Raw genomic sequence first — 26,911 nt, 5'->3', positions numbered from 1 at the left:
TGTTTTCCAATATACTGTTGTCATCATAGTTACTGCCTCGCATTTGAGAGCATCATCATGGTGCCTGCCGGTTCCCGATGGCAACCAGAGTAGTGCATCTTTTGTCTTCTCACTATCCCCTCTGCAATAATCATCATTTTCCACATTAGGTTTATTTATGTATTTTTAAATTAATTTTATTTTTACTTTTCAGTGGAGGTCCTGCGGATTGAATCCAGGACCTTGTGCATGCTAAGCACGCACTCTACCACTGAGCTACACCCTCCCCTTCCACATTAGGCACTGCATTCGTTGTCAGCATCAATCATACTCTTTTGAATTGTTTCAGCACCAACATTGCCAAGCAGATGGCTCATGTCACACCTAACCTTTTATTTTAAGTCACCAATAGTTGTCTCACTAGTTGTCAGCCATTTCCTCCACTTTTTTCAGCTATTTTATTGAGTAAGTGGAAAAATTACAGATGATGTGGTGATGTTGGGCAAGTCATTAACGTCTCTGAGCCTGTTATTTCATCTGTAAAATCAGAGGATGTAATTAGGCTGGAGGTTAAGCTACTGGACAATGAGGCAAATTTAGCTCTCAGATGAGCTCGGGTTGGCCTTCACAGCATTTAGGTAATTCTTATTCATTGGCAGCTTTCTAAAATTGGGAGTTTTCCCATGAAACTTCGGATTTCTGGCTTCTCATGAAAAATCAATACCCGAATTCCCTTGTAAAAGTCTGGCCCCAGAGACTGCCTCAATCTCACATCCTTGTCACACTCACAAACGACAAGGGAGGAAGACACGGCTAGCCAATCTCACTTCTCGTCTGATGGCCCCTGAGATGGTTGTGGGCCAGGCCCTTCCTCCTGAAATCTGACAGAAGGCTTAGAAGAACCAGATCAGAAAGGGAAGCTCCCTTAGTGGCCTAGAAAATTCTCTGAGGAAAGAGGAAAACAGTGACCTCACCTATACCTTAGCCCTTGGTCACTGTTCATGTTGTGGTCTTGCATTGTTCAATATTTAGCACAGTTTGAGTTGAACAGGTTTGTTTCAAAAAATATTTGGGGTCGGGGTGTGGTTATAGCTCAAAGGTAGAGCACGTGCTTAGCATACATGAGGTCCTGGATTCAATCCCCAGTACGTCCATTAAAAAAAAAAAAGAAAAAGAAAAAGAAAAAGAAAAAAATACTTGGGGAGGGGTGGGCTGGAGAACAAGGTGACTTGTCTTGCCCCCTCATCCCTCTAGTTCTCTGAATCCACCTTCCCTAGTGTGGTTCTTTCTGTTCGGTGACTTTAGGAGAAGGGGTGTGTGTGCATGTGTGTGTGTATATTGAGGGAAAAGGGAGAAAATATTTGCAAACAATGCGACTGACAAAGACTTAATTTCCAGAACGTACAAACAGCTCATACAACTCAATGACAAAAATACAAATAACCCAATCCAAAAATGGGCAGAAGACCTAAACAAACATTTTTCCAATGAAGACATACAAATGGCCAATAGGCACATGAAAAAATGCTCAATATCCCTAATTATCAGAGAAATGCTAATCAAAACAATAATGAGGTATCACCTCACACCAGTCAGAATGGCCATCATTCAAAAGTCCACAAACAATAAATGCTGCAGAGGGTGTAGAGAAAAGGGAACCCTCCTACATTGCTGGTGGGAATGTAGTTTGGTACAGCCATTATGGAAATCAGCATGGAGATTCCTTAGAAAACTGAAAATAGACTTACCTATGATCCAGCAATCCCACTCCTGGGCATATATCTGGAAGAAAGTCTAATTCGTAGAGATACATGCACCCAATGTTCATAGCAGCACTATTTACAATAGCCAAGACATGGAAACAACCTGAAAGTCCATCAACAGATGACTGGAGAAAGAAGTTGTGGTATATTTATACAATGGAATATTACTCAGAGATAAAAAAGAATAAAATAATGCCATTTGCAGCAACATAGATGGACCTGGAGATCATCATACTAAGCAAAGTAAGCCAGAAAGAGAAAGAAAAATACCGTATGATAGCACTTATATGTGAAAACCAAAAAAAAGGACACAGATGAACTTGTTTACAAAACAGAAACAGACTCACAGACAGAAAAAAGACTTACAGTTACCAGAGCGGATAGGGGGTGGGGAAGGATAAATTGGGAGTTAGGGATTTGCAGGTACTAACTACTATATATACAGTAGATAAACAGTGAGTTTCTATTGTATAGCACAGGGAATTATATTCACTACCTTGTAATAACCTATAATGAAAAAGAGTATGAAAAGGAATAAATATAAATGTGTAATTGAACCACTATGTTATACACCAGAAATTAACACAACATTGTAAATTGACTGTATGTCAAATATAAATAAATAAATAAATATTTAAAATTAAAAAAAGAGAGAAGATAATTCTAGTCTGAACTGTTTGGGAGAGAGTGGTCTTTAAATTGGACTCCTGCTCATCACTTAATAGTAGTCCCCACCTTGCCTATTTTATTTATTTATTTAATAAATAAATAACAAATAAATTAGTTAACTTAGGCATCTGAGTTTCCATTAGATAATCTCTAAATCCTCTTCCACCTTAACAGATCTAAGATTTCTAAGATTTTCTTTCAAGGGTGTCGAGCCTCTGCAAACGGGTATATTGCTCCCTCCCTTTCCTGGCAGGACATCACCAGTCTAAATGCAAAGATACAATCTTGGTCTGTCTTCCATTAAATCCCCAGCGCTGAGAAAAATCCCTAGCATGTAGAAGGCATTCAGTAAATATTTATGGAATAGAGTATTCGGGGTTAGCAATTTCCTTTGGAAAGAATCCACAATGACTAACAGAGCAAATCAGTGTTTAAGAGAGCACATATAATCACCTTATGTGCAATATCGTTTTTTACCCAATAGAGAGGGATAGCCAGCTTTAGTTTAAATATTTTGTTGTGTAAACTCATTAACATGTCCTGAATACAAATATAAGTCAGGCTTTTAGACTTCATTTTTATTTCTACAGAAGGCAAGACAGTGAAGAAAAACAGTAAGCCTGAGTCTTAAAGGAATGATGAATTTGCTTCCTTGACTAAGATAGGCTTAAAAAAGCACTTTCTGAAAATCAGGTTTCTGAGTGGAGCCCAGGTGGGGATGGGTGGCAGAATGCTACCCCCTTGTGTTTAGTGTTAGAACTTACACCGCTGTTTCCGCTGAGTCTGTGAGATGAGAACGCTAGAGAGCAAGAGTGAGCAAAACACAGCTCCTGACATTTCAGGAGGGAAAACTCAATTATATGATTCTTCAAATACGGAACTTCCAGCTGCAGTAACTGTTTTGGAGGAAAGGATATGGTGCTTTGAGAAGGATTCAGTGTTACTCCCTGCCTCCCAAGACAATTAGCAAAATGTAGAACAGTTCCTTGAGAACCTTACCTGCCTGCACCTCGTACTAAGCTCCTTTCAAGCATGATCTCATTCAGTCCTCTCAAACTATAGGCAGGTGATGATAAGTAATTTGTACAAGATCACACAGCTAGAAAGTAGTGGGACTCAGGTGTTTAATGTTTAACTCCCATTTTCTTTATTAATTGAAAAAAAAAAAGGGCAGATAGCCCAAGATACTCTCAGTGTTTCTTATACACCATTTGAGGAATGTGGGAACCCCTTTTAAAGGAGTAAAAAACTTCTCAGAGTTTTCCCCATCACCAAGCTCAGCTTGAATTATTTTGATCATAGTGCTGGCTGTTTTAGTACCTATAAAAATGTTAGCTATGAGCTCTGTAGGTCTTTAGCTCTTGCATGATTATAAAACAAAAACAAATGCACAAGTTAAATATGAGCAAAACTGTCATTCAGCGAAGTGTACTGTGACTTCAAATTAACAGCAGTGACATGGCACTCACTTAAAAATAAACATACACGAGTTGCCAGCCAAAAGTCAGGCACCATTCCTATCGTTGGGGGTACAGTGACAGAGACAAATGAATGCGCATAACAAAGCAGAAACAGACACACAGATGTGGAGAACAAATTAATAGTTACCAGAGGGGAGAGGGGAGGGGCAAGATAAGGGTGGAAGGTTAAGAGATACAAACTACTATGTATAAAATAAATAAGCAACAAGTATCTATTGTACAACACAAGGAAATATAGCCATTTTTTGTAATAAAATTATAAGTGGAGTATAAACTATTAAAATATTGAATCACTATGTCATCTGAAACTAATATAAAACTGTCAATTAGCCATACTTTAATTAGATAAATTATTAATTAAAAGTTCAATCTGGAATGTTTAAAAAAAGAATGTTGCAGTATTTGGAAAAGAGTCATAAATTATCATCTTAGGGAAGAGATAGAGAAAACTGCCTCATTTGACTTCAGCATAAACTAGCAGTCCTAGCAAACCAGTTGGCAGCACTGAACGGAGAGCAAAGATCTGTAGACATTTCCAATTACTTCATAAATTCACCAACAAATATGTATTGAGCATCTACATGGAAGTCATTGGAACAGAGGTAGTGAATGAGATCACAGAGTTAAAAAGGAAGAATTCCGCTCCCCTAAATCTGGACAGTACTCTTTAGGTTTGGCTTCTCCTACTTCTCTGCAAGACCACTTAGTCATAGCACTCTCATCCGGGAGCTCTGTGCAGAGCATGGCTCTCTCTTCAAAGCCTTACCATCCTGAATCCCGTGCCTCAAGACCCTCAAAGAGTGGATACCGCTGTGCCTTGTCTGTTATTGGAACAAGTCTTATATTGATAATATTATGTAACATTTTATGGAATATGTACATTTGCCATGCACTGTTTTAGATGCATTCGCTCATTCAGTCTGCATAATGACCCAGTGAGGTGAGTATTAGCGTTGTCTCATTTTGCAAGTGAGTGAGTAAGCCACAGACAGGTTACTGTGTTGCCAGGCATCCGCTGGTAAGCTGGGGAGGTTGACTGCTCTGTGATGCCTCCAGTGATGTCTCTTGATGACAATAGCTAGCCCGAGGGCCTCCAAAAATAGTTCTGCAGGTTGTTCATTGTGCAAGGTTGCCGCCAAAGGGAGTCTGGGGACAGAAATTCAGTCCTCACTCTGTTTGCTAAACTGTAGGCCTGCCGGGCTGCATCCGCCCAGAGAGGCCTTTACATAACTAGCACAAAGGTGCTGGGAGCCCCCTCGTGAGTTGAATGCTTTGTGTGTGTTATCTCACTTAACCCATCTGTCCCCAAGCCTCTGCTCATTCTGTTTTCATAATCTCAGTGCTTCATACCCATGGAGAGAACTCTGTATTGCTTACATTTTAAGAAATTTAGGTCACATGGCTCATTTATAAACCTACATATGAACACCACCTACTTACTTTGATTTTATCTGTCAAAAGATGCTTACAGATTGGGCAGCTTTAATTAAGCAACTAGGTCAACAAGTGGAGAACATATAACTTTGGAATAAACTGTTAATTTAAAACAACAAACTGTTTTAAACCTATATTTTCTGCATCTTTAGTAGCAATATCTGTATCTATTAATTTATCCATTTTGCATCCAATAAACACTTTTTTTGGTTTGAATGGGTTTTGTTGTGTTTTTTTTTTGAGGGTTTTTGTTTGTTTGTTTGTTTTTGATGGTCAGGCATTGTTTGGTAATGAGAATTCAATAAACAATAAAATTATTGTTATCCTAAAGAAACTTCTAGTCAGCAAGGAGAAATTTAAGAAATAGAACTCATTTATTTATCATTATATATTTAAGGGTTATTATAGGTCAAATTCTTTTGGGCACTAAATGTACAAAGAAGCTCTGAACTATTATCACCAGAAAAGACAAATGCTTCTCATACTAAAATCTATTTCAATCAAGTCAAATTTACCTCACTTCACTGAACTAAACAAATTGATTTTTAAACTGTTAAAATTCCTGGTAAGTCCTGAGCTTAATTACACTGACTACCTTAAAGAGAATAACATTTTTATGCATAAATACCCATGAGTATGAATTTTTAAGTCTTCAAAATTAGGAACAATTAACATAGTGCTCCTTAGATGACAGTGTGTTTTCTCAGACATTTTTCATTTGATACTCATAAAATCCCAGAAGGAAGGTGCTAATTTACTTTCATCTTTTTCTAGACGGTTAAGCAAGCCCAGTGAAATTTGTCGATGGTCCTTTAGCTGATAGGTGGAGCCAGGTCTATAAACCAAATCAAGTATCATGTAGGGTTCACAATGACATTACAAAATCCCCTACAGTATTTTGTTTTTCCAGTCCTAACAGGGATATTATTGTTTATTGTCAGCTTAATAAAAAGATTCATGTTACAATAATTCAGTATGAAATAGATATTTTTAAAAAACACATCTGAAAAGTAGTATCTACTTACCTGGAAGTCGCTGTTGCTTGTAACAGTATATTGTGACCAGATCCACAACATGTTGTATGCTGTAGTGTCAAAGCATCCATAAAGTCAGATTTATTAGGCGTCAATTGGCTTTGCAGTGAAATTAGTTCTTGAATTGATATAATTTCACAGTTTAATTTCACTAACTAGTATGGGACAGACTGGGAAATTTTTAGGAAGGTAGTGCCATCTAATGGTAAAATCAGGCAGATGACATGTACCTGCAAGACAACACAAATAAAATATAGAGAATTAATTTATTCAGCCATGAAAAGGAATGAAATATTGACATGTGATATATCATATATGAATCTTAAAAATATTGTGCTAAGTGAAAGTACCCAGACACAAAAGCTTTCATTTTATATGATTCCATTTACATGAAATATCCAGAATAGTTAAATCCATAGGGACAGAAAGCACATCACTGCCTGCCAGGGGCCAAGAGAATAACTGCTTAATGGGCAGAGGTTTCTTTTGGGGTGGTAAAAATGTTTTGGAACCAGAGAGTTGATGCGTTCTATCATGAATGTACTAAATGCCACTGAATTGCTCACGTTAAAGCAGGCAAAGTCAGTTGCAAACCTTCGGGGAAGGATTCACCATTCTATACGCCATTAATTGAATTTCACTTCATTTTAAAACATTTTTAATAATATAAATATATAGAACTTATTAACTTGTAATATCTTCATTTGTACAAAACAAGTAATACACCATATTGCTCCTGTCATTTGTTGACTGAGACAGTGTTCTAAGGCACTAAGAGAATATGAAAATGCAAAACCCAGTTTCGATCCTTAGAAGTTACAGGTTAGTGGTGAAGAGTTGTACATTCAAAAAACAGGACCAGACAAATGTCATGAGTGGAACAAGGGAGAGGAAAGCTAACTACAGGCATATTTCAGAGATATTGCGGGTTCTGTTGGAGACCATGGCATAAAGCGAGTCACACAAATTTTTTGGTTCTCCAGTGCATATAAAGAAAAGTGAATTTACACTATAACGTAGTCTATTAAATGCGCAATAGCATTATGTCTTAATAAAACAATGTACATATCTTAATTTTAAAATACCTTATTGCTAAAAAATGTTAACCATCCTCTGAACTTTCAGTGATTTGTAATCTTTTTGCTGGTGGAGGATCTTGTTTCAGTGTTGATGGCTGCTGACTAATCAGGGTGGTGGTTGCTGAAGTTTGGGGTGGCAACTTCTTAAAATAAGACAACAAGGAAATTTGCCACATCAATTGACTCTTCCTTTCATGAATGATTTCTCTGTAGTGTGCAATGCTGTGTGATAGCATTTTTAGCCAAAGTGGAATGTCCTTCAAAATTGAAGTCAATCCTCTCAAACCCTACTGCTGCTTTATCAACTGAGTTTATGTAATATTCTAAATCCTTTGTTGTCATTTTAAGTCTTCATAGCATCTTCACCAGGAGTAGATTCCATATCAAAAAATCACTTTGGTTGCTCATCCATAAGAAGCAACTTCTCATCTGCAAAAGTTTTATCCCGAGATTCCAGCAATTCAGTCACATCTTCAGGCTCCACTTCTGATTCTAGTTCACTTGCTATTTCCACCACATCTGCAGTTACTGCCTCCACTGGAGTCTGGAATCCCTCAAAGGCATCCATGAGGGTTGAAATCAACTTCTTCCAAACTCCTGTTAATGTTGACATTTTGACTTCTTCCCATAAGCTTGTTCTTAATGGCATCTAGAATGGAGAATCCTTTCCAGAAGGCTTTCAGTTGGCTTTGCCCACATCCATCAGAGGAATTACTCACTATAGCAGCTAGAGCCTTATGGAAGGTATTTCTTCAATAATAAGACTATCAAGATGACTCCTTGACCCCTGGGCTGCAGGATGGATGTTATGTTAGCAGACGTGAAAACAGCATGAATCTCCTTGTCCGTCTCCATCAGAGCTCTTGGGTGACCAGATGTCTTGTCAATGAGCAGTCATATTTTGAAAAGAATCTTTTTTTCTGAGCAGTAAGTCTCAATAGCAGGCTTAAAATATTCAATAAACTATGTTGTCAACAGATGTGCTGTCATCCAGACTTGTTCCATTTATAGAGCACAGGTAGAGTAGATTTAGCATAATTCTTTAGGGCTCCAGGGTTTCAAAATAGTAAATGAGCATTGGTTTCAACTTACTGTGATCAGCTGCATTAACCTCTAACAAGAGAGCCTGTCCTTTGACGCTTTGAAACCAGGCATTGACTTCTCCTCTCTAGCCATGAATGTCCTAGCTGGCATCTCCTCCCAGCAGCAGGTTGTTTCATCCACACTGAGTATCTGTTGTTTAGGGTGGCCACCTTCATTCGTTATCTCAGCTAGATCTTCTGGGTAACGTGCTGCGGCTTCCACATCAGCACGTGCTCATCACCTTGCGTGTTTATGTTACGGAGACGGCTTTTTCCCTTAAGCCTCATGAACCAACTTCTTCTAGCTTCAAACTTTTCTTCTACAGCTTCCTCATACCTCTCAGCCTTCACAGAATTGAAGAGAGTTGGGGCCTAGCTCTGGATTAGGCTGTGGCTGAAGGGAATGTTGTGGCTGGTTTGATCTTCTCCCCAGACCACTCAGACTTCCCGCACATCAGCAACAAGGCTGTTTCACTGTCTTATCATTTGTGTGTTCACTGGAGTAGCACTTTCAATTTCCTTCAAGAACTGTACTTTGCATCCGCAACTTGGCTGACTGGCACCAGACGCCAGTCTCAGCCTTCAGCGTGTCTTCCTCATTAAGCTTAATCACTTCTAGCTTTTGATTTAAAGTGAGAGGCGTGCAACTCTTCCTTTCTCATGAACACTTAGAGGCCAATGTAGGGTTACTAGTTGGCCTAATTTCAATACTGTTGTGTCTCAGGGAGTAGGGAGGCCTGAGGAGAGGGACAGAGATGGGGGAATGGCCAGTAGGTAGAGCAGTCAGAACACACACAACATTTATCGATAAAGTTCTTGGTGCCTCAAAATACTTAAAATAGTAATATCAAAGATCAGTGATCACAGATCACCATAACAAATATAATAATATTGAAAAAGTTTGAAGTATTACAAAAATTACCAAAATGTGATAAAGAGACACCAAGTGAGCAAATTCTGTTGGAAAAATGGCACCGATAGACTTGCTCCATGCAGGATTGCCAAAAACCTTCAGTTTGTCAAAAACACAATATCTGCGAAGTGCAATAAAGTGAAACACAACAGAACGAGGTGTGCCTTCACTCTGGTTAACCGGGGAATGGTGGAGCACTTCACAGTGGGGGCTGAGGCAGGGTGGCAGTGCAGGAAGACTCCTGGAGAAGGTGGTTTTAGAGCTGGAGTTTGATGGAAACCAACACACTGCAGAGAACTCAGCTTAAACTTAAACACGCTGTCATGGAGCCCAACCAGTGCAGCAGTGTGCGTCTCACTGCTGCCTGTTCTAGCAGTGAGGTCTGGGCGCGAGTATTCTGAAAGGCAGCTCTCACCCAGTGGGCACTAGAGAAAGAGCTGGAAGTGAATGCCGTGTTCCACTGCGACTGAGAGCTCGGGGCATCCGGAGTCCCGGCCACCTGGAGCTGGGGCAGGTGATGGTGAAGGGAATTCTGCCAGATGGAATCTGAGCCTTGATCCAGGCAGGCCAACCTGCAATCAGATCAGAAGTGAGGGACAGAGTCTGGAATCAGATGTCAGCACCCAGTGCTTATCCCTTCTTCCCACCTATCCCTGCTTTGCTGCTTTGTATGGTCCTTTCATATATTCATCATTATTCATCATGCAGCAGATATTGACTGAGTGCTACAACCTGTCTAGACCCTGGAAACAGATAAATAAAAGACAGTATTCTTGCCCACAAAGCGCTCATAGTCTTTAAAGGAGAACAGACCTGTTAACAATGATCATACAATTGCATAATTGCTTTAGTGACAATAAATACAAAGTATGGGGTGCATAGGAGGAGTCCCTAAGTCTGACTGAGGGGAAGAAGAGAGCCAGTGGTCCCCAATTTTCTCAAATCCAACACCCTTTCCTTTTAATATGAAATACATTGGAATGCCCTTTTGGCTATCCCGAAATAAAATTCCTGGATATAACTTACCTACAACAGAATTTTAAAAGAATTGACCAAAAAACCCTAAAATGAATGCAAAAGAATGAAAAGACAGTAATTTATGATACAAAACATTTCAACAAGTAAATAGTCACAACCTTATTAAAAAATTAAATAGTAGAGCTTAAGCCAATAGGTAGAATGACCATGAATGTGGCAGGTAGAATGCAGAGTAATACAGGTGTATCATGCTGATAACTAATGCACAGGTACACGTGACAACTTGTACAAGAATGTTCATAGCAGCATCAGTCCCAACAACCAGTGAAAACAACCCAAATGCTCATCAAATATTGAATGGATAAATTAAAAGTGTATATCTATACAATGGAATATTATTCAGCAGTAAAAAAAAAAGAGAAAGTACTAATATATGATACAACATAATGAATCTCGAAAATATTATGCTAAGTGAAAGCCAGTCACAAGAATCATATATTGTATGATTCCATTTATATGAAATGCCTAGAACAGGCAAATCTATAGAGACAAAGAAAATTAGTGATTACCTAGAGCGTTAGGGAATGGTTGAGAAGAAATGGGGATTGACCGTTAATAGGGTAGGTTTTTGTGGGGGAGTGATGAAAATGTTCTAAAACTTACTGTGGTGATGGTCTCACAACTCTGTGACTATACTAAAAGCCCTTGAACTTCACACTTTAAATGAATGGATTGTATGGTTTGTAAATTGTCTCAAAGCTGTTTTTAAAAAGCATTTTACCAAATATATAATCTGAAAGAACTCCCAGTGGCCAAAGCTGGCAGGCTTTGAGCAACAAAATTAATAAATTCATATTAGATTCTAACCTAAGGAATAAAATAAATATCCATATGGACGTAAGTAAAAGATTGAATACATAAATAAATGAGAGAAGAGACAAGTTTCCCATGCCGAAGAGTTCCAAGGAAATGATGTAGAGGTGGGACATAACATCCCACTGCTTACATGTGGGCTTCCCATAGTGACTGCCTTCTAACAAGCATAGTACGGCAAGCAGAGAGAAAAGACTTTGCAGAGGAGAAACCTGACATACACAACCTCAGCCAAGTGATCAAGGTCAGCCTCATCAGTGATGAAGCATGTTGATCGTACGTACCCTCAGTATCACGTGGTAAGGCTAGCACTTTACCTTCGTGGCTTTCCTCTCCAAAACCTGTAACCCGTCTAATCATGAAAAAACACCAGACAAATCCCAGTTGAGGAGATTCTACAAAATGCTTACCCAGTAATTAACACTGTCAGGGTCACCAAAAACAAGGAAAGTGGGTAGGGGGAGGGTAAAGCCCAGTGGTAGAGTGCATGCCTAGCATGCACCTGGGTGCAAGTCCCAGTACCTCTGCTTATAAACAAACAAACCTTAAATTACATCCCCCCATAAAAATTAAAACAAACAGACAAAAAAAAAAAAAAAACCAAGGAAAGTGAAAAGCTGTCAGAGCAAAGAAAAGCCTAAGAAGACATGACAACTGAATGCAAAGTGATGTCCTGGATGGAACACTGGAACAGAGAAAGAACACTAGGTAAAAGCTGTGAAGTCCTAATAAAGCATTAGTTAACAAGACTGGTTCACTAATTGTAACACATGTACCTTGCTGCTGTAAGACACCAACAGTAGAGAGACTCAGTGCACTGTATGCATGGGAGCTCTCTGTACTAGCTGCACATCTTCTCTGAATCTAAAACTATTCTAAAATAAAAATATGTACCAACATACAATAAAAGCATAGATTTGTGTTATCTTCCATGCATTTAGAGAAGTGTAGATAGTATCGTAAAGAACACTCATCTACCCCTCTTATTTCGCAGCATGTGAAGCCATCTCCTGTTAACCTCCTATGCCTTCCTCCTCCTTTCATAACCTTACCTTGAACTTCATCTTTATTATTCCCATGCATGCTTTTATATTTCTAATATGTAAGCATGTATCCATAACTAATATATAGTATTAAAATTATATTTCCATGAGAGCCTATAAATGCAAATGAATAGAAAAAATTGGAAATATAGGTACCAAACTGACATCAGTGCTTATCTCTGGGGAGACAGAGAGAGGGGCAATGGATAAGAGTAAAGTGGAGGGAGGGTATATAGCTCAGTGGTAGAGCACGTGCTTAGCTTGCGTGAGGTCATGAGTTTGATCCCCAGTACGTCAATAAAAATAAATAAATAAATAAATCTAATTACCTCCCCACCAAAAATAAACAAGACAAGAATGCAAAAAAAAGACATTTATTTTTAAACAAAGCACAATTATAATTTTATTGCTTTTAGCAAAATAAAACGACATAAGTGACTCCTTAAAAACTAACAGTTAAGCTTTCTTGTTTCCTTGTCTCCAGGGCATTTGGCGTTCTTTATCAACTGGTACATAAAAAAGTAGGAAAACTAGAAGGTTATCAAGTTGTCCTTTGTATTTCTCTTTTAATAAATCAGTACAGTAGTCTACCAAAAAGTAGTAAATGGCTCCCATTGTGGAAAGAAAAGTATCTGGCTTTCCTTTCTGATGGCTCCAAAAGCAAGTTTTTCTTGTTTTCAACTCCTAGCAACCCTTGAAATCTCTCATTAGTGAGTATTTTTGTTTGTTTGGTTCCAGGTGCTATCTATAAATAAAATTTTTTTCAGTGTTTTGTCTTTGCACTTAATGTCATTCAAATCCTGTTTCTTCAGTTTTCTTGCATTTAATGGATAGCTTGTCAGGGCCATCATTTTTGCCTCTACATTATTTTGAATCCTTTTTTGCAGATGAAAAGAAATACCTTTTATTGAGACAGACATAGGTTCAGGAAAAACAGGTACAACTTCATGGTCCTTTTCTTCATAGTCTGGAATACAAGGACATGTATAAATACCTTAAAACCTATAAACTTACAAACTCAGGTGCTAAGAGTTTTGCACAGATAGCAGTGCTTTTGCTATCTATTTCACTCGATGTTTAATGATGTCCACCTGCCTTCAGTAGGCGTTGTCATGTGTCATCTTCCCTTCCCAGGCAGGCTATCTAAAAGCAAATGCGTCACACATGGTGTCTGTTCAACAGGTACATTTTCAACTGGGACATAACACGTGTAGCAGGAGAACATTTTTGAACCACCTCATTTGAGATACTTTACTCTTGCATTTTGCTGAGCTTTTTGAAGAACTTTTTGATATGCTAAGGATAAATTTTGAAGAGGACCTTCTACAGCTATGGAAGTAGGTTTTACTTCCACAAATTCTGAATTATCTTCTCTTTCTTTGAGACATATAGGTGTATCGAGAGGCATTTTTTTCACTCAAACCAAAGTATAACATCTATTTCTAAGACACATATCACAGGAGCCCTGCACAGCCCACAGGTCCTCCCACAGCTCCACGTGTCTTCCACTCCACCCGACCCTGACAGTATAATTTTTAATTGGCCAAATTCAAGAAACATGGTATAGATCACATCATACTTCTGCTCAGAAAAGCTTTCACTAGTTTCCTTCACCTCACACAGCATCCCACAGTCAGAAGCTGTCACTAAATAATCACTGATGCTGAAATGTTATCAGTGCTGACTTCCAGTATCTTTTGCTGCCCTCAATCCAGTGGTTCTCAACCCTGATTGCAAATTAGAATCACAAAGAAAGAGTTGAAAACTACGACTTGGCCCCTTTCTCCACTGATTAATTGAAATCTCTGCGGATAGAGCCAAGGAATCTGCATTCAACCAAGCCCCTCAAGCAATTCCTATGCTCATTAATGTCTTTATCTCAGACCAAACATTTACTTAAACTTTATTTACCACTTGACTGAGTCATCTAGAAGGTTCTTGACCTTGTTTGTGAAACAGCTATGCTGTGTTGGGAGAAAACTACTGAACCAAATAGAAAAAAAAATGCTTGCAGAATTAAAGTGTTTATTTTTACAGTAAAATCCTGTGGATAAAGAGCAAGGTCTAGGCAAAATATTCGTCAAAATCATGGTATTGTTGTGGGCGCTTAGTAGGCTCTCAAGAAATATCTTCTGATTGAATGATGAATAAATAACTGAACAAATAAGATAATTACCAGCGAGTCCGAATAAGCTAAGGAAGGTCTAACTGAAGGAAATATTTGTTCAAGATTTACTGAGTACCTACTGTGTGCCAGACCTTGTGCTAAGCCCTTAGTATCTTTAAGATTCTACCAAGATGTGGACTTTGGAGTCATTAATAACCGAGGTTGGTAGAGAAATGCTGGCAACAGGCATTTTACCTCCACACAGTCTTCTTTTCTTTTCTTAATCTTTCCTGATGAGGAAAATGAACTGTCTTAGTGTGGGAAGATGTTCTAGCAGTAAGTCTCCAGAGAGCCAGAAAATAAAGCAAATGTCCTGACAAGAAGAGAGAACAAGTGAGCTGGAAGGGAGGGGCTGGGAGGTGAGACTCCTGTGGGTACCGGCCGCTAACATTCGCTCTCCTAAACAGCTGGAAACATCTTCAGAGTCACGATTGCTGAGTGAGCATCACAAACCTTCGTGGTGCTTCCCTAAGACAGAGCAGAAGAGGGTAAATTATGTCCCTTCAAACTTCAAAGCAACACAACTTTAAGAAAATTCAAATAATCTTCTTTTGCCAATAATGTACAGTGCCAGGGTAGTCCCACCATCTGTTTGAAATTCTAAGTGCCGTGACTGCTACATATTCTTAAATAAATATTTAAACCAGCTGCCAAGACGAAATTTTGTTAATAGCACATTTTTTAAAGCACAGAATTCCAAGTTTGATATGGAACAGAAGTATGAAGATTTTTTTAAAAAAGCTAGAAAGCCCTTTTCAAGTAGAATAGAATGCAGTCAATTATATGCTTTTTTTGTTTTCTCCACTAAAACCAGAAAAATCTGCCCTTTGTCATCACGCCAGCTGACTTTTTTAGTCAATGTGTTATTAATCTCTGTCATAACCCTGACTTGACTTAAACACAAAAATGTGGTGCAGTCATGTGTTCTTTTAGTCCCTGCCTTTGGGTGATTAAAACACTAACTCTAACTTTTCTTGAAAGAGTGGTCCCCATTCCCCAAATCTGTTCTTTCAGGAAAGTGGGGATGATTGAAAATAAAGTGACGGGGGAAAAGAAAAGGAAAAAAAAGAGAGAGAGAGAAATAATCACTATGCAGTGTTGATTCTGGAAGCAGAATATGTCCTTCAAAGTCTTGCCAAGCCCCCTGCTCAGTGGGCTGGGTGGGTAGCCAGCCGTTAGAACAGCCAGCTGCAACTTTAAAGAACAGAGTCTTGGCTCCAGTGATGTGATTGGTTCAAATGTCAAAATCATTTGGGGATTTTGTATACCCCATGTTGACTCTTTGTTTAAATGCTACGAGGAAACTCTAGGAGGTCATTATTGCATGAAATACAATATGGCCAAGTCTTGCTGGGGGGCCAACCCAGACCACTGGAGCACGCAGAGCAGTCATGACCGCCATGCAGCTAGCCATACAGAGCCAACCCCACTCGCCAGTGTGCTTGCAATTGTGGCCAGGCCTACAGCCATTCAATCTAAAGGACAACCCCCACAGACCTCCATGCCTCCAGCAACAAGAAACCTCCACAACGGGAGGGTGCACAGAGCCCACGCACAGGGAACACCTGTGACCTGGTCATCAGGAGGGATTTTTCTCCTGAAAGCCACAGAAAACTTTGTATGTAAGATCATTCCTTCAATACCAGAAGATGTAGCTGATCTATGTTAATACATAGAAATAAACACAAAGAATTAGACAAAATGAAGACATAGGGGAAGATGTTCTAAAAAGAATGAGACAAAACCCTCAGAAAAAGAACTAAACTAAACAGATAAGTAATCAACCTGATAAAGGGATAAAAGTAATGATCATAAAGATGCTCATCAAACTCTGAGAATGTATGAATACAGTGAGAGCTTCAAGAGATAGAAAATATAAAAAAGAATCAATCAGAGCTGAAGAACACACTAATAAAATTAAAAATACACTACATGGAATGAACAGCAGAATCAATGATGCAGAAGAGTGGAGCAGGAATCGGGAAGACAGGTTTTTGTAAATCACCCAATTAGAACAGCAAAAGAAAAAGGAATCCTAAAAAATACAGATAGCTTACGGGATCTCTAGCACAACATCAAGCATACTAACATGCACATTTTAGGGGTCCCAGAGGAAGAAGAGAGAAAGAAAGGGACAGAAAACTTATTTGAAGAACTGGCTGAAAAACAGAGAGTGAAAGTGAAGGAATGGAAAAAGATACTGCATGCAAATGAAAACAAAAAGAACGTTGGGGTATCAATGTTTATATCAGACAAAATAGACTTTAAAACAAAACAAAAAGAAAGTTGGGGTATCAATATTTATATCAGACAAAATAGACTTTAAAACAAAAGCTGTAATAAGAGACAAATAAGGATATTACATAATGATCAAGGAATCAATCCAACAAGAGAATATAACACTTGTAAATATTTATGGACCCAACATAGGAGCACCTAAATATATGAAGCAAATATTAACAGTCATATAAAGAGAACTTGACAGTGATACAATATCGTAGAGGATTTAATACCCACTTACAACAATGGGTAGATCATCTAGACAGAAAATTGATAAGGAAACACTGGCCTTAAATGACACATTAGATGAGATAAATTTAATACATATATACAGAATATTCCATATGAAATAACAGAATACACATTCAGTTCTAATGGGCATGAAGTATTCTCCAGGATAAATCACATATTAAGCTACAAAACAAGTCTCAGTAAATTTAAGAAGGTTGAAATTATATCAAACATTATTTTCCACCACAAAGAATGAAACTAGAAATCAAATACAAGGGAAAAAAACTGAAAAAACACAAACATGTGAAGACTGTACAGTATGTTACTAAATAATGAGTCAAAGAAGAAATCAAAGGAAATCAAAAAATACTTTGAAACAAACAAAAATAGAAACACAACATTCCAAAATCTATGAGGTGCAGCAGAAGTAGTATTAAGAGGGATGTTTCTAGTGATACAGGTTACCTCAAGACACAAAAATCTCAAACAATCTAACCTTATAGCTAAAGGAACTAGAACAAAAACAAATAAGACCCAAAGTTAGAATAAGGAAGAATATAAAACAGAATGAAAATAAATGAAATAGAGACTAAAATGACAATAGAAAAGATCGATGAAACTAAGAGCTGGTTCTATAAAAAGATCAACAAAATTGACAAACCTTTAACCAGGCTCATCATCAAAAAAAGAGAATTTGCCCAAATAATTAAGAAGTTAAAGAGGAGAAGTTACAACTGATACCACAGGAATACAAATGATCATAAGAGATTAAGTACATACCAACAAATTGGAAAACCTAGAAGAAAAGAATAAATTTCTAGAAACATACAATCTTGCAAAACTGAATTAGGTAGAAATAGAAAATCTGAATAGACCAATAACTAATAATGAAATCAAATGAACAGTTTAAAGAATCCCAAGAAACAAAAATTCAAGACCAGATAGCTTCACAAGTGAATTGTACCAAACATTAAAGATGAGTTAATACCTATTCTTCTCAAACTATTACAGAAAATTGAAGAGGAAAGAAAGATTCCAAATTCATTCCACAATGTCAGCTTTACCCTGACACCAAAACCAGGCAAAGATACTACAAAAAAGGGGGTGGGGGCACAGAAAAAATCAAGCTAATATCACCAATGAACATAAATGCAAAATTTCTTAATTAAATATTAGCAAAAAAAATTTTTAAATACATAAAAAAATCATATACCAAAATCAACTGAAATTTACCCAGAGATGCAAGGATGGCTCAACAACCACAAATCAATCAATGTAATACACCACAGTAACAAAATGAAGAATAAAAATCATATGACTTTCTCTAAAATGGGAAAATACGGGGGGAGGGTATAGCTCCATGGTAGAGGGTGCGCTTAGCATGCATGAGGTCCAGAGTTCAACCCCCAGTACCTCCATTAAAAAGATAAATAAATAAATAAACCTAATTATCTCCCTCCTAAACAAATAAAAATAATAATAATTTAAAAAATTTAAATGGGAAAATACCAATTTGGAAGGATCATTTAAGTAAGTGATTCTACTTTTAGAAATTGTTAGCATTCTGTCTATTCATTTAGTATTTCTTGAGGCATTCTCTGTATTAACCTTTATACTGGGCACTGGTTTTACTAGTTCCCAAGGATGACAAACTCACACCAAGGTGATATAATCAGAAATGATCATCAAGGAGTCATTACTGAATACTGGAGATACCACAGTTGATGTTTTGGATAAGAATAATAGAATATCAATACCAAATTCACATTTTTTTAAAATATGCATCGCTAGTAAGAATTTGGTATGCCTCATATGTAGCGAGCATTGGTCACAACTTAGGTCCTAATGAGGGTAGACTAGGGACATAAATTACGCTTCTTGGGAATAATAGGGTACACATAAAATAAGCTATTCAAAACTAAATGCCATTACAATGTATTCTCCTGAACTCATTAAATAAAGTCCAGTATTTAAAAAGTATAACAGATTACAATAGAGTACTCTTAGGACATAACTAATTAAGCACAGAGTAATACAGATGACCCTGACCTTTGTGATTACACTTCATGCAGAATCACAGTTATGTCTGCATGCAGTTTGAAATCCATTCACACCTGTAATTCATGACTGAAATGTAGAAATGTATCACAAATTGTCTCAGTACTGGTCAGTCTCCCTCAGACTTAATAGCCTAACCTGCATACAACTCCTTTCTGTTACTTGAATGTACCAGTCTTTCTTCCTGCCTCCGGGTCATCAGTTTACATGTTTCCCCTGCCTAGGGTGCTTTTTCCTCCAGCTCTCCACACAGATGGCTCCTTCACCTCCCAGCTCCAATTTCATGCCCTCAGAGAGCCCTCCCGCATGTGTATGCTTATCACTCCCTATCAGATCACCCTGTATTCCTTTTCTGCCCCTTAACACAATCAGGATTATCTAGTTTATTTGCTTGCTTGATAATTAACTAAATTTCTTGGTAGATTGTAAATTCTGTGATTAAAAAGCACCCTGACTAGTTTGTTCACCATTGTATCCCCATCACTTAGCACTGCCTGCACTAGCAGATATCTTTTTTGCGAATCAATGAAGAAGAAAACAGTTCAGGCAACTGTTCAAAATTCCCACTATGTTTAAGGAGTAAGAGACTCAAGCCTGAGGAGGAGATAACTTTGCTTGTTTCAGATAATAAGAAAAAAAAAAATCTGAGTTGAAAGGACATGCACGTGAAGGTTTTGCAAACCATTGGATGTATTAAGAAATTATATTTAAACTTGGGCACTGAGGGTTCATAGTTAAAACTAGAACTCTACTGTGGTTAACTTAAACAATTTACGGGTTATATTGGAAGCATATGGAAGTATCTCAGAGTACATAGGGCAAGAGTGCTCATGGGTTTCATGGGGACTGGGAACTAGGTGCTGAAAAGCTTTTTAGGTCCAAGGCAGCTTCTGCATGTATCTGCTTTTATTCACTCGGTATAGACTTTCTCTGGTTCTCAATCTTATGGAAAGTAGATTGTTACTCTGTAGCTCCTATTTTACTTTTCCTTTCAAGAGACCAGTTCCATTTCCAAATTCCCAACAAAGAGAATCTGCTTGCCCAGACTGAATTTGATTCAATCAACTGAGGCCTGGAGGGCATGGTCACAAAGTACAAACTGGAATACCTGAGCTTATTTCAGAGGGTGAGGGAACAGTGAAGAGGGTCATTTGTGGTCTCATGGACACACAGAGATATTCACTACCAAAGATGTATATGTTCTGGAGAGGTGTGTGTGATATAATATTTATGTTTAATTTTAAAAAGTAGATTATAAAACTTCTTTTATAATAAGATGCCATTTTAGTAAAAGTGAATGTGTAAGTATGTAAATACACATTAAAAAAATCTGAAAATACAGATACTAAAATGCAAGCAGTGACTGTCTCTATATAGTAATATTATGTGGTTTTAATTTTTTCTTTATGTCTTTAGTTTGAATTTTAATGTATAGAATCTGCATTTATTTTTTAAACCTTCTAGTATGAAAAACTTCAAACATATAGACAGAATAATATAATGAACTGAAGTACCCATTATCCATCTTATTAAAACATGACCACAAAAAAATAAAAAGGAACAACAACAAAAAAACCATGGCCAATCTTATTTCACTTATTACTTTCCTTACAGTCTAAGTATTTTACAAAAAGTACATTTAGTTTTATAATTAAAAATTAAAGCAAAAGTTTCCTTTAAAAAAAGAATAGACAATATTTGGAATATCTAACAACTTGAGAAAAATTAAGAATTAAATTTATGCTTTATATTTGGACCAAAAGAAATTCCAGATGCATTAGAAATTCAGATACTAAAAAAAAAAAAAGGAACAATGAGTACTAGAAGAAAATATAAGGAAACTCACTTGGTCTCCAGAGATTTGTAAGTCAAATAAAATGCAGCAGCAAAAACTACCATATATAAAAGTCACTGTATACAAAATTAAAACACAAGTGAAAAGCCAGAAAATAGTTGCATTTTGTCAGAAAATAATGCAAAAGCAGAAGACAAATAATTGTAAGGATAAATGGGCAATAGACATGAACAGCCAAGTCCATAAATGAGAAATTAAAGTGGCCAACAAATATATTTAAAAAGTTGCTTTTGCTAGTAACTGAACAGAGACAAATAAAATAATAATGATGGATGATTTTACTCCTAAGAAATTGATAGAGAAGATATAGGAAAATAGCCTCTCTTGTAACGTATTGGAGATGTAAATTGGCAAATCTTTTCTTTTTTTCTCATTGAAATATAATTGACTTACAATATATTAGTTTCAGGGGGAAACCTTTCTTGAGGGCAGTTAACAATGCATATGAAAAGCCTTAGAATTTGGAATACCTTTGGCTTAATAATTATACTTAATAGGAATTTATCATGGCTATGCATAAAGATGCAGTTAAAAATATTTTATCCCAGTACTGTTTATAATAGTGAAAAACAAGAAACAACCAACATGCCCCAAAATAGACCATTGATATAGTAATTTTTAAGATTTTGATGTATCTGTGCAATGGCATATTACACAATATTTTAAAATAATGTAGAATAATACTTAGTGACATGTAAACATGTATTTGACATATTAAGTAAAAGTCAAACAAATTGAGAATAACTGGATGGCCACTAAAACATTAACTGTGTCTATTTTGGGGTGCTGATTAAGGCTGCCATTTATTTATTTGCTTAGCTTATCTGTGATTTCTAAGCATGTATTTTGTAATAAGACCAAAAAAACTATTTTAAAAATAGCGATTGGTTTTAAGCAACAACCTGAAATAAATATGCTTTAGTACTATCTAATGATGCTCTGTCTATATGGATTTACTGACTTATTTAAAGATTCTCCACAAAAAAATCTGTCCAGTGAAAGAAACTGAGAAAGTGGGTGGGGTGTGTGAATTAGGTTTATAGGCTGAAGTAAGTGGGATACTAAAAAGATAGCTGTTATTAGAAAACTTAGTGCTAAGACGCCTCTTTTTATTTTAACGTACTTTTAAAGTTGAATTTATTAACATATAATATGATTAGTTGGCAAGAAAGGCTGTGCTACTGTGGTGTTAAGACTTAGAATTATTACTGAGAGAATAGTAGGAATAGGAGCAACTGAATCTAAATGCTTTTTTGTTGTTCTGAAAAAATTAGCTAAATAAGGAAACCAAGGTGTTGAAAAATCAGTGGGAAATACTGCATACGGCAGATGTGTTTATTTCTATGTTCTTATTTTAAAAAAACTTTCCTGTAGATATCAAAATAAGAACTTGCTGCTCTGAAAAGCAGTTGGTTATGATAAATTTTGACTATTAAGGAGGCCAGGTAATCTTTGGAAAAATTTTGATTAATATTATCTCCTTATTGCCTCAATACAACATTCACATTTTGCCTCTTTATACCCAAATTCCTTAATGTGATAAAAGTTGTATTTCATTGATTTAATCAGGTCAATCTATTTAATGTGATTATGAGCCAAGATTATTTCCCTTTTAGTAACTTTTTGGTTTTGCTTGTTTGTTTAAGATTGCATTTGGGAATTTAAATATCTTTTTGTTCAGCGCAATTGCATCCTAGAAAACCTAGAGTTGCATACAACAGCATGGCCATTCTGTGAGTGCCTGTTTGATGATGATATAAGGGCAATTACATTTAAAGCAAAGTTCCAAAGAAGCACACCCTCCTTTGTGAAGATGTCAGATTTAGCAACACACCTAGAGGATAAGCATTCAGGTAAGATCTCTATAAACATAAGATACTGCTAGTTTTAATATAAGCAAAGAAGCTACCATTTGTGGAGGAAAAAAATGTATAATTGAATATAAAAGTGAAATGTAAATCCTTGTAAATAGCTGAAACAGATGGTGGCATCTTCCTAGCTTTTTGCCTCAATCCTTTGAGGTTAATTTGTAATTATTAGGGATTACTTTAAAATATTTTTGCATATAGTTACAAACAGCTTATCATTTAATAAACCAGAAATAGAAAAATGACCCTAACCAGTGTCACTATTGAGATATACTAAGCTATCATCTATACACAATTGTTAAAATTTAACATTGATACAGAATTTGCGGAATTTACTCACTGCGTGGTATAATGTAATAACATACTTCCTGAACTCAAATGTGGGTGTGTGTTTATAAATTTCATTTTCAGAAGCATAGTACATAGAATAATGCCTTCGATGATGAGTTTTACAAACACACTCACACAATTTCCATGAACTAAATGTAATTAAAGTAATTTATTTTGAGTGAAGAAGTAAAGAGGGTATGTTTTAGGTTCAATATGCTATACACTTTGGGATGAAGAGAGAGTAAAATAGTGAAAATAACCAGAAAAATTGCTACCATTTTAGTGGGAAATGCTTTTCACTAAATTGCATTGGCTTCCTAACTATAGAAATGATGATAAAAAAAAAATTGCTAACTCCTGGTTGAAGGTATAACAAACTACACAGCATTTAAAGATATATTTAAGGTTGCTGAATCCCAGTAATTAATAAATGTCAGTGATTAGCAGTTTTGGAAACTAATAAAAGTTTTCCAGTAGCTTTTATAGCAACTGTATTTAGAGGGCAAATACGGGTTGAAAAAAAATGAGGTGTATCTGTAGGTTTATTGTTATATAATATAAATTTTTTAATGAAGAGGAATATTTGCCCCAAATTTTTCTTCAGAATTTGTATAAGATGACTATTTTTGGTGCTTATGTAGGTTGAATTATTAAGAATAACTCAGGAACTTTGGATCTTGATACTAAATTTTAACTTTATTCACTCATTTTCATAAATAATTTTCTGAATTCTTATAGATGGTTTTAGATTTCACTACATGCTAGACGTGGTTTAAGTGAAATAAGATTATTTTTAGTTTTTCTAATGAAAAGAATCTGGTCCCCAAATAGGTTGAAGCTCCTAAGAGATTCATGGTAAGATTCTCAGCTGTATTTCTCTCTTTTTGGTTTATTCACAGAAATGTAAGAGTTGTGGCATACACAGTTAATAGGATATTTCAGAGTTAGTGCTTTTCAAGTGTGGCTCAGAGTGTCCAATTTTTTAAATTATTAGAGATTGTTCATTATAAAAATGATACACAGGGGGCAGGTACAGCTCAGTGGTAGAGTGTGTGCTTAGCATGCACAAGGTCCTGGGTTCAATCTTCAGTACCTCCATTAGACAGAGAGAGAGAGAGGAAGGAAGGAAGGAAGGAAGGAAGGAAGGAAGGAAGGAAGGAAGGAAGGAAGGAAGGAAGGAAGGAAGGAAGGAAGGAAGAAGGAAAGAAGGAAGGAAGAAAGAAGGAAAGAAACCTAATTATCCCCCCAAAAGCCAAAGATTTATTTTCAATAGAAAAGAATCATTAAATATATATGTATGTATATATGTATAACTGAATCGCTTTGCTGTGCACCTAACATTGTAAATCAATTACACTTCAATAAAAAATAAAAATTAAAAAGATACGAAAATCAGGAAAGCAGGAAAATACAAAAGAGTAAAGAATAAAATATTACCCCAAATCCTAAACCCACAGATAAGTGCCTGTACTGTGTCAAATACACTTTAGTAAACCTCATTCTCCTTGAAGGACAGACCAAAAATTGCAGTGGAGTTAATTAAAGAAAGTATTGAGCATCACACAGACGTTTCTTCATGAGACAAACTATTTCTCCACCCCCTGCCGCCAAAAAAACCCTAAAGTTAAAATGAGTCTATGAAACCACTAACAGATTAGGGCTTTAAGTGGAGAATCTTTAGTTTGATTATAATCTGTGTGTTTTTAAAATTTAAGTGTCCAGGTAGTGACAATTAGACTCATAAAAATTAGAGTATTTCTGAACAGACAAGTCTATTTTTGAAAAATTTTTTAAAGAACGACGTTTAAGACTACTTTCACTCTTGGGGAGATTCTCCTAGGGTAGTCTCTGAGTATGGTCCCTCCTGCAGAGCCTCCTCCCCACCCTCTGATCACAGCCCAGTGGGTGCAGATGCAAGAGAGAACTGGCCTTTCGTCCTACAGAGGGAAACGTGCAGACCCGCATCTGTCCACCCCGGGTGGCAGGTGCGGAGCCGTGGTTCCAGCCTCTGGGAATTGGTGGCCTAGCTCCTAGGACCCAGGGAAGCATGGATCATGAAAAAGGCCAGGGAAAGAATTGTCCTCCCGAATCACCAATGTCAGAAGTGGTGTGGCCCTCAGGAACCATGGGTCCTAACTTTCAGAGGAGTCTGGGACCTGGGGAAGCTGGAGCAGGGTGGGGAGGGCACTGGCAGGAAAGCAACCAGGCAGAGCAGCTGGGCCTGCCCTTCTCTCCTTACAGCAGGGACGCAGCGAGTTAGGGCTCAGGACAGAGATGGTTCCACAGCTGCCAGCTGTGGACTGTCTGAGCCCCGTGAGTGCCACCTCCCAGCTCCCCCAAATAACAGTACACACACACACAGAAGCCCCACCCCCTCCTCAGGCTCCCCTGTGTCAGTAAATGACACCCCCACCCCCAGGCGCTCAGGTTACTCCCTGAACGTTGTCCTGGATCCCCCTTGGCCCCTACCTCCTCATCCAGTCCTCCCCGCTGTTCTTGCTGCCTCTGTGTCCAAATGCACCCAGACCTGCCAGCCCCTCCACAGACTCACTGTACTTAGAGCAAAGCCCCAACCCCTTCCCGGGGCTCCCGAGGCACTGCCCCTCGCCTCTCACCTCTTTCCCCTCAACCGGCTCAGCTGGTTATACCTCAGGTCTTGGTCACACATCCTGGAACCCTCTCCTCTGGGACTTTACCTGGCCGTCCCATCAGCTGGCCTCAGCTCCAGGACCACTGCCTCAGAGACAGCTGAGCTTGCTGGGAATTTTAAATAATATACAAAAGTACAAAAGTTGTATATGGCACTTGAAGCTGCCTTCACCTACCTTCAGTGATGGTCAACCCCGGCCAGTTTGGTTTTACTGATCCCTCACCATTGATTATTTTGAAGCAAATCTCAGACATTACATCACTTCCTGTATAAATATTTCACTTTCTTTTAAAGAAAAATTGTCTCTAAAAGACAGGACAGGTCACCTGTTCTTAAACGGCTGTCCCTTCCCTTGTGTATTGATGTCATAGCACTTCATTTTAGCATTTGTTTGTTCATTGTTTGTTACTTTATTGTCTGTCTCCCTCCCCAGTCCCTCCAATGTCAGGCCCTGGAGAGCAAGGTGTCTGCCTGTCTTGTCCCCACTAAACCCCCGAGCCCTGCACAGTGCCTGGTGCACGGGAGGTGTCAGAACAGGGCAGAGAAGAGAAGCTGCTTCTGCCAAAGTGTGAGCTCGGCTTGCCAAGGGCAGGCAGAAGGGGAGGGATGGATGGATGGACAAGTCCATTGATATTCTTCTTGTGTGGTTGTCTTAGATAAAAAAACCTATCTCTGTGGAAGATGCCACCATAATATGCCCAGGAGTAAAGGCAGAGAAGCCAGATGAGTAAGTGCCCAGCCTGGAGGCCCCATGGGCAGGTTTTGCCACCATGAAGTGTAAAGAATGTGGGACGCCACCTCTCCTGAGGCAGTACTTGTCTGTCTCCAGGAGCGCTCAGGGAATCCTCCGCACCTGCCCTGGCTGATGGTCCTCTGGGGATGCACTGTGGCCCAGGCTCTGCAGAGGAGGGCAGGATGCAGGAGATGATGTGCCCCCAGGGTGGTGCCTTTGCTCCAGGCAGCCTTTTGGAGCTAAACTCACATACTCTAAATACAGAGCAATCGGGATGGTGTCACCGTACTGCCATCCCTAATCACTTAGCTCATGGCCAGGAGGACATCTGATCCATGTGGGGGTCCTCACTGCCTGGGCAGCCTTCAATGCAGAGGTCAACCTCATAGTACTTTGGGATGAGCTCTCCTT

General features: G+C 37.9%; 1 long non-coding RNA gene and 1 pseudogene across 1 annotated transcript in view; one reads left to right on the top strand and one right to left on the bottom strand.

Moving 5' to 3' along the window:
• Window positions 1-23,644, top strand: part of LOC116667139 — a 36,348-nt gene extending 12,704 nt beyond the window's left edge. The window contains exon 3 of the long non-coding RNA XR_004323906.1: window positions 22,601-23,644. This is a non-coding gene — a long non-coding RNA (uncharacterized LOC116667139). The remainder of the gene's footprint in view (window positions 1-22,600) is intronic.
• LOC102519737 lies at window positions 12,439-13,829 on the bottom strand (annotated as a pseudogene).
• Window positions 23,645-26,911: the final 3,267 nt, after the last annotated feature.

Source organism: Camelus ferus, chromosome 11 (genome assembly GCF_009834535.1).
Source record: "Camelus ferus isolate YT-003-E chromosome 11, BCGSAC_Cfer_1.0, whole genome shotgun sequence".
Taxonomy (NCBI): Eukaryota; Metazoa; Chordata; class Mammalia; order Artiodactyla; family Camelidae; genus Camelus; species Camelus ferus.
This window is presented reverse-complemented; position numbering and strand designations above follow the sequence as displayed.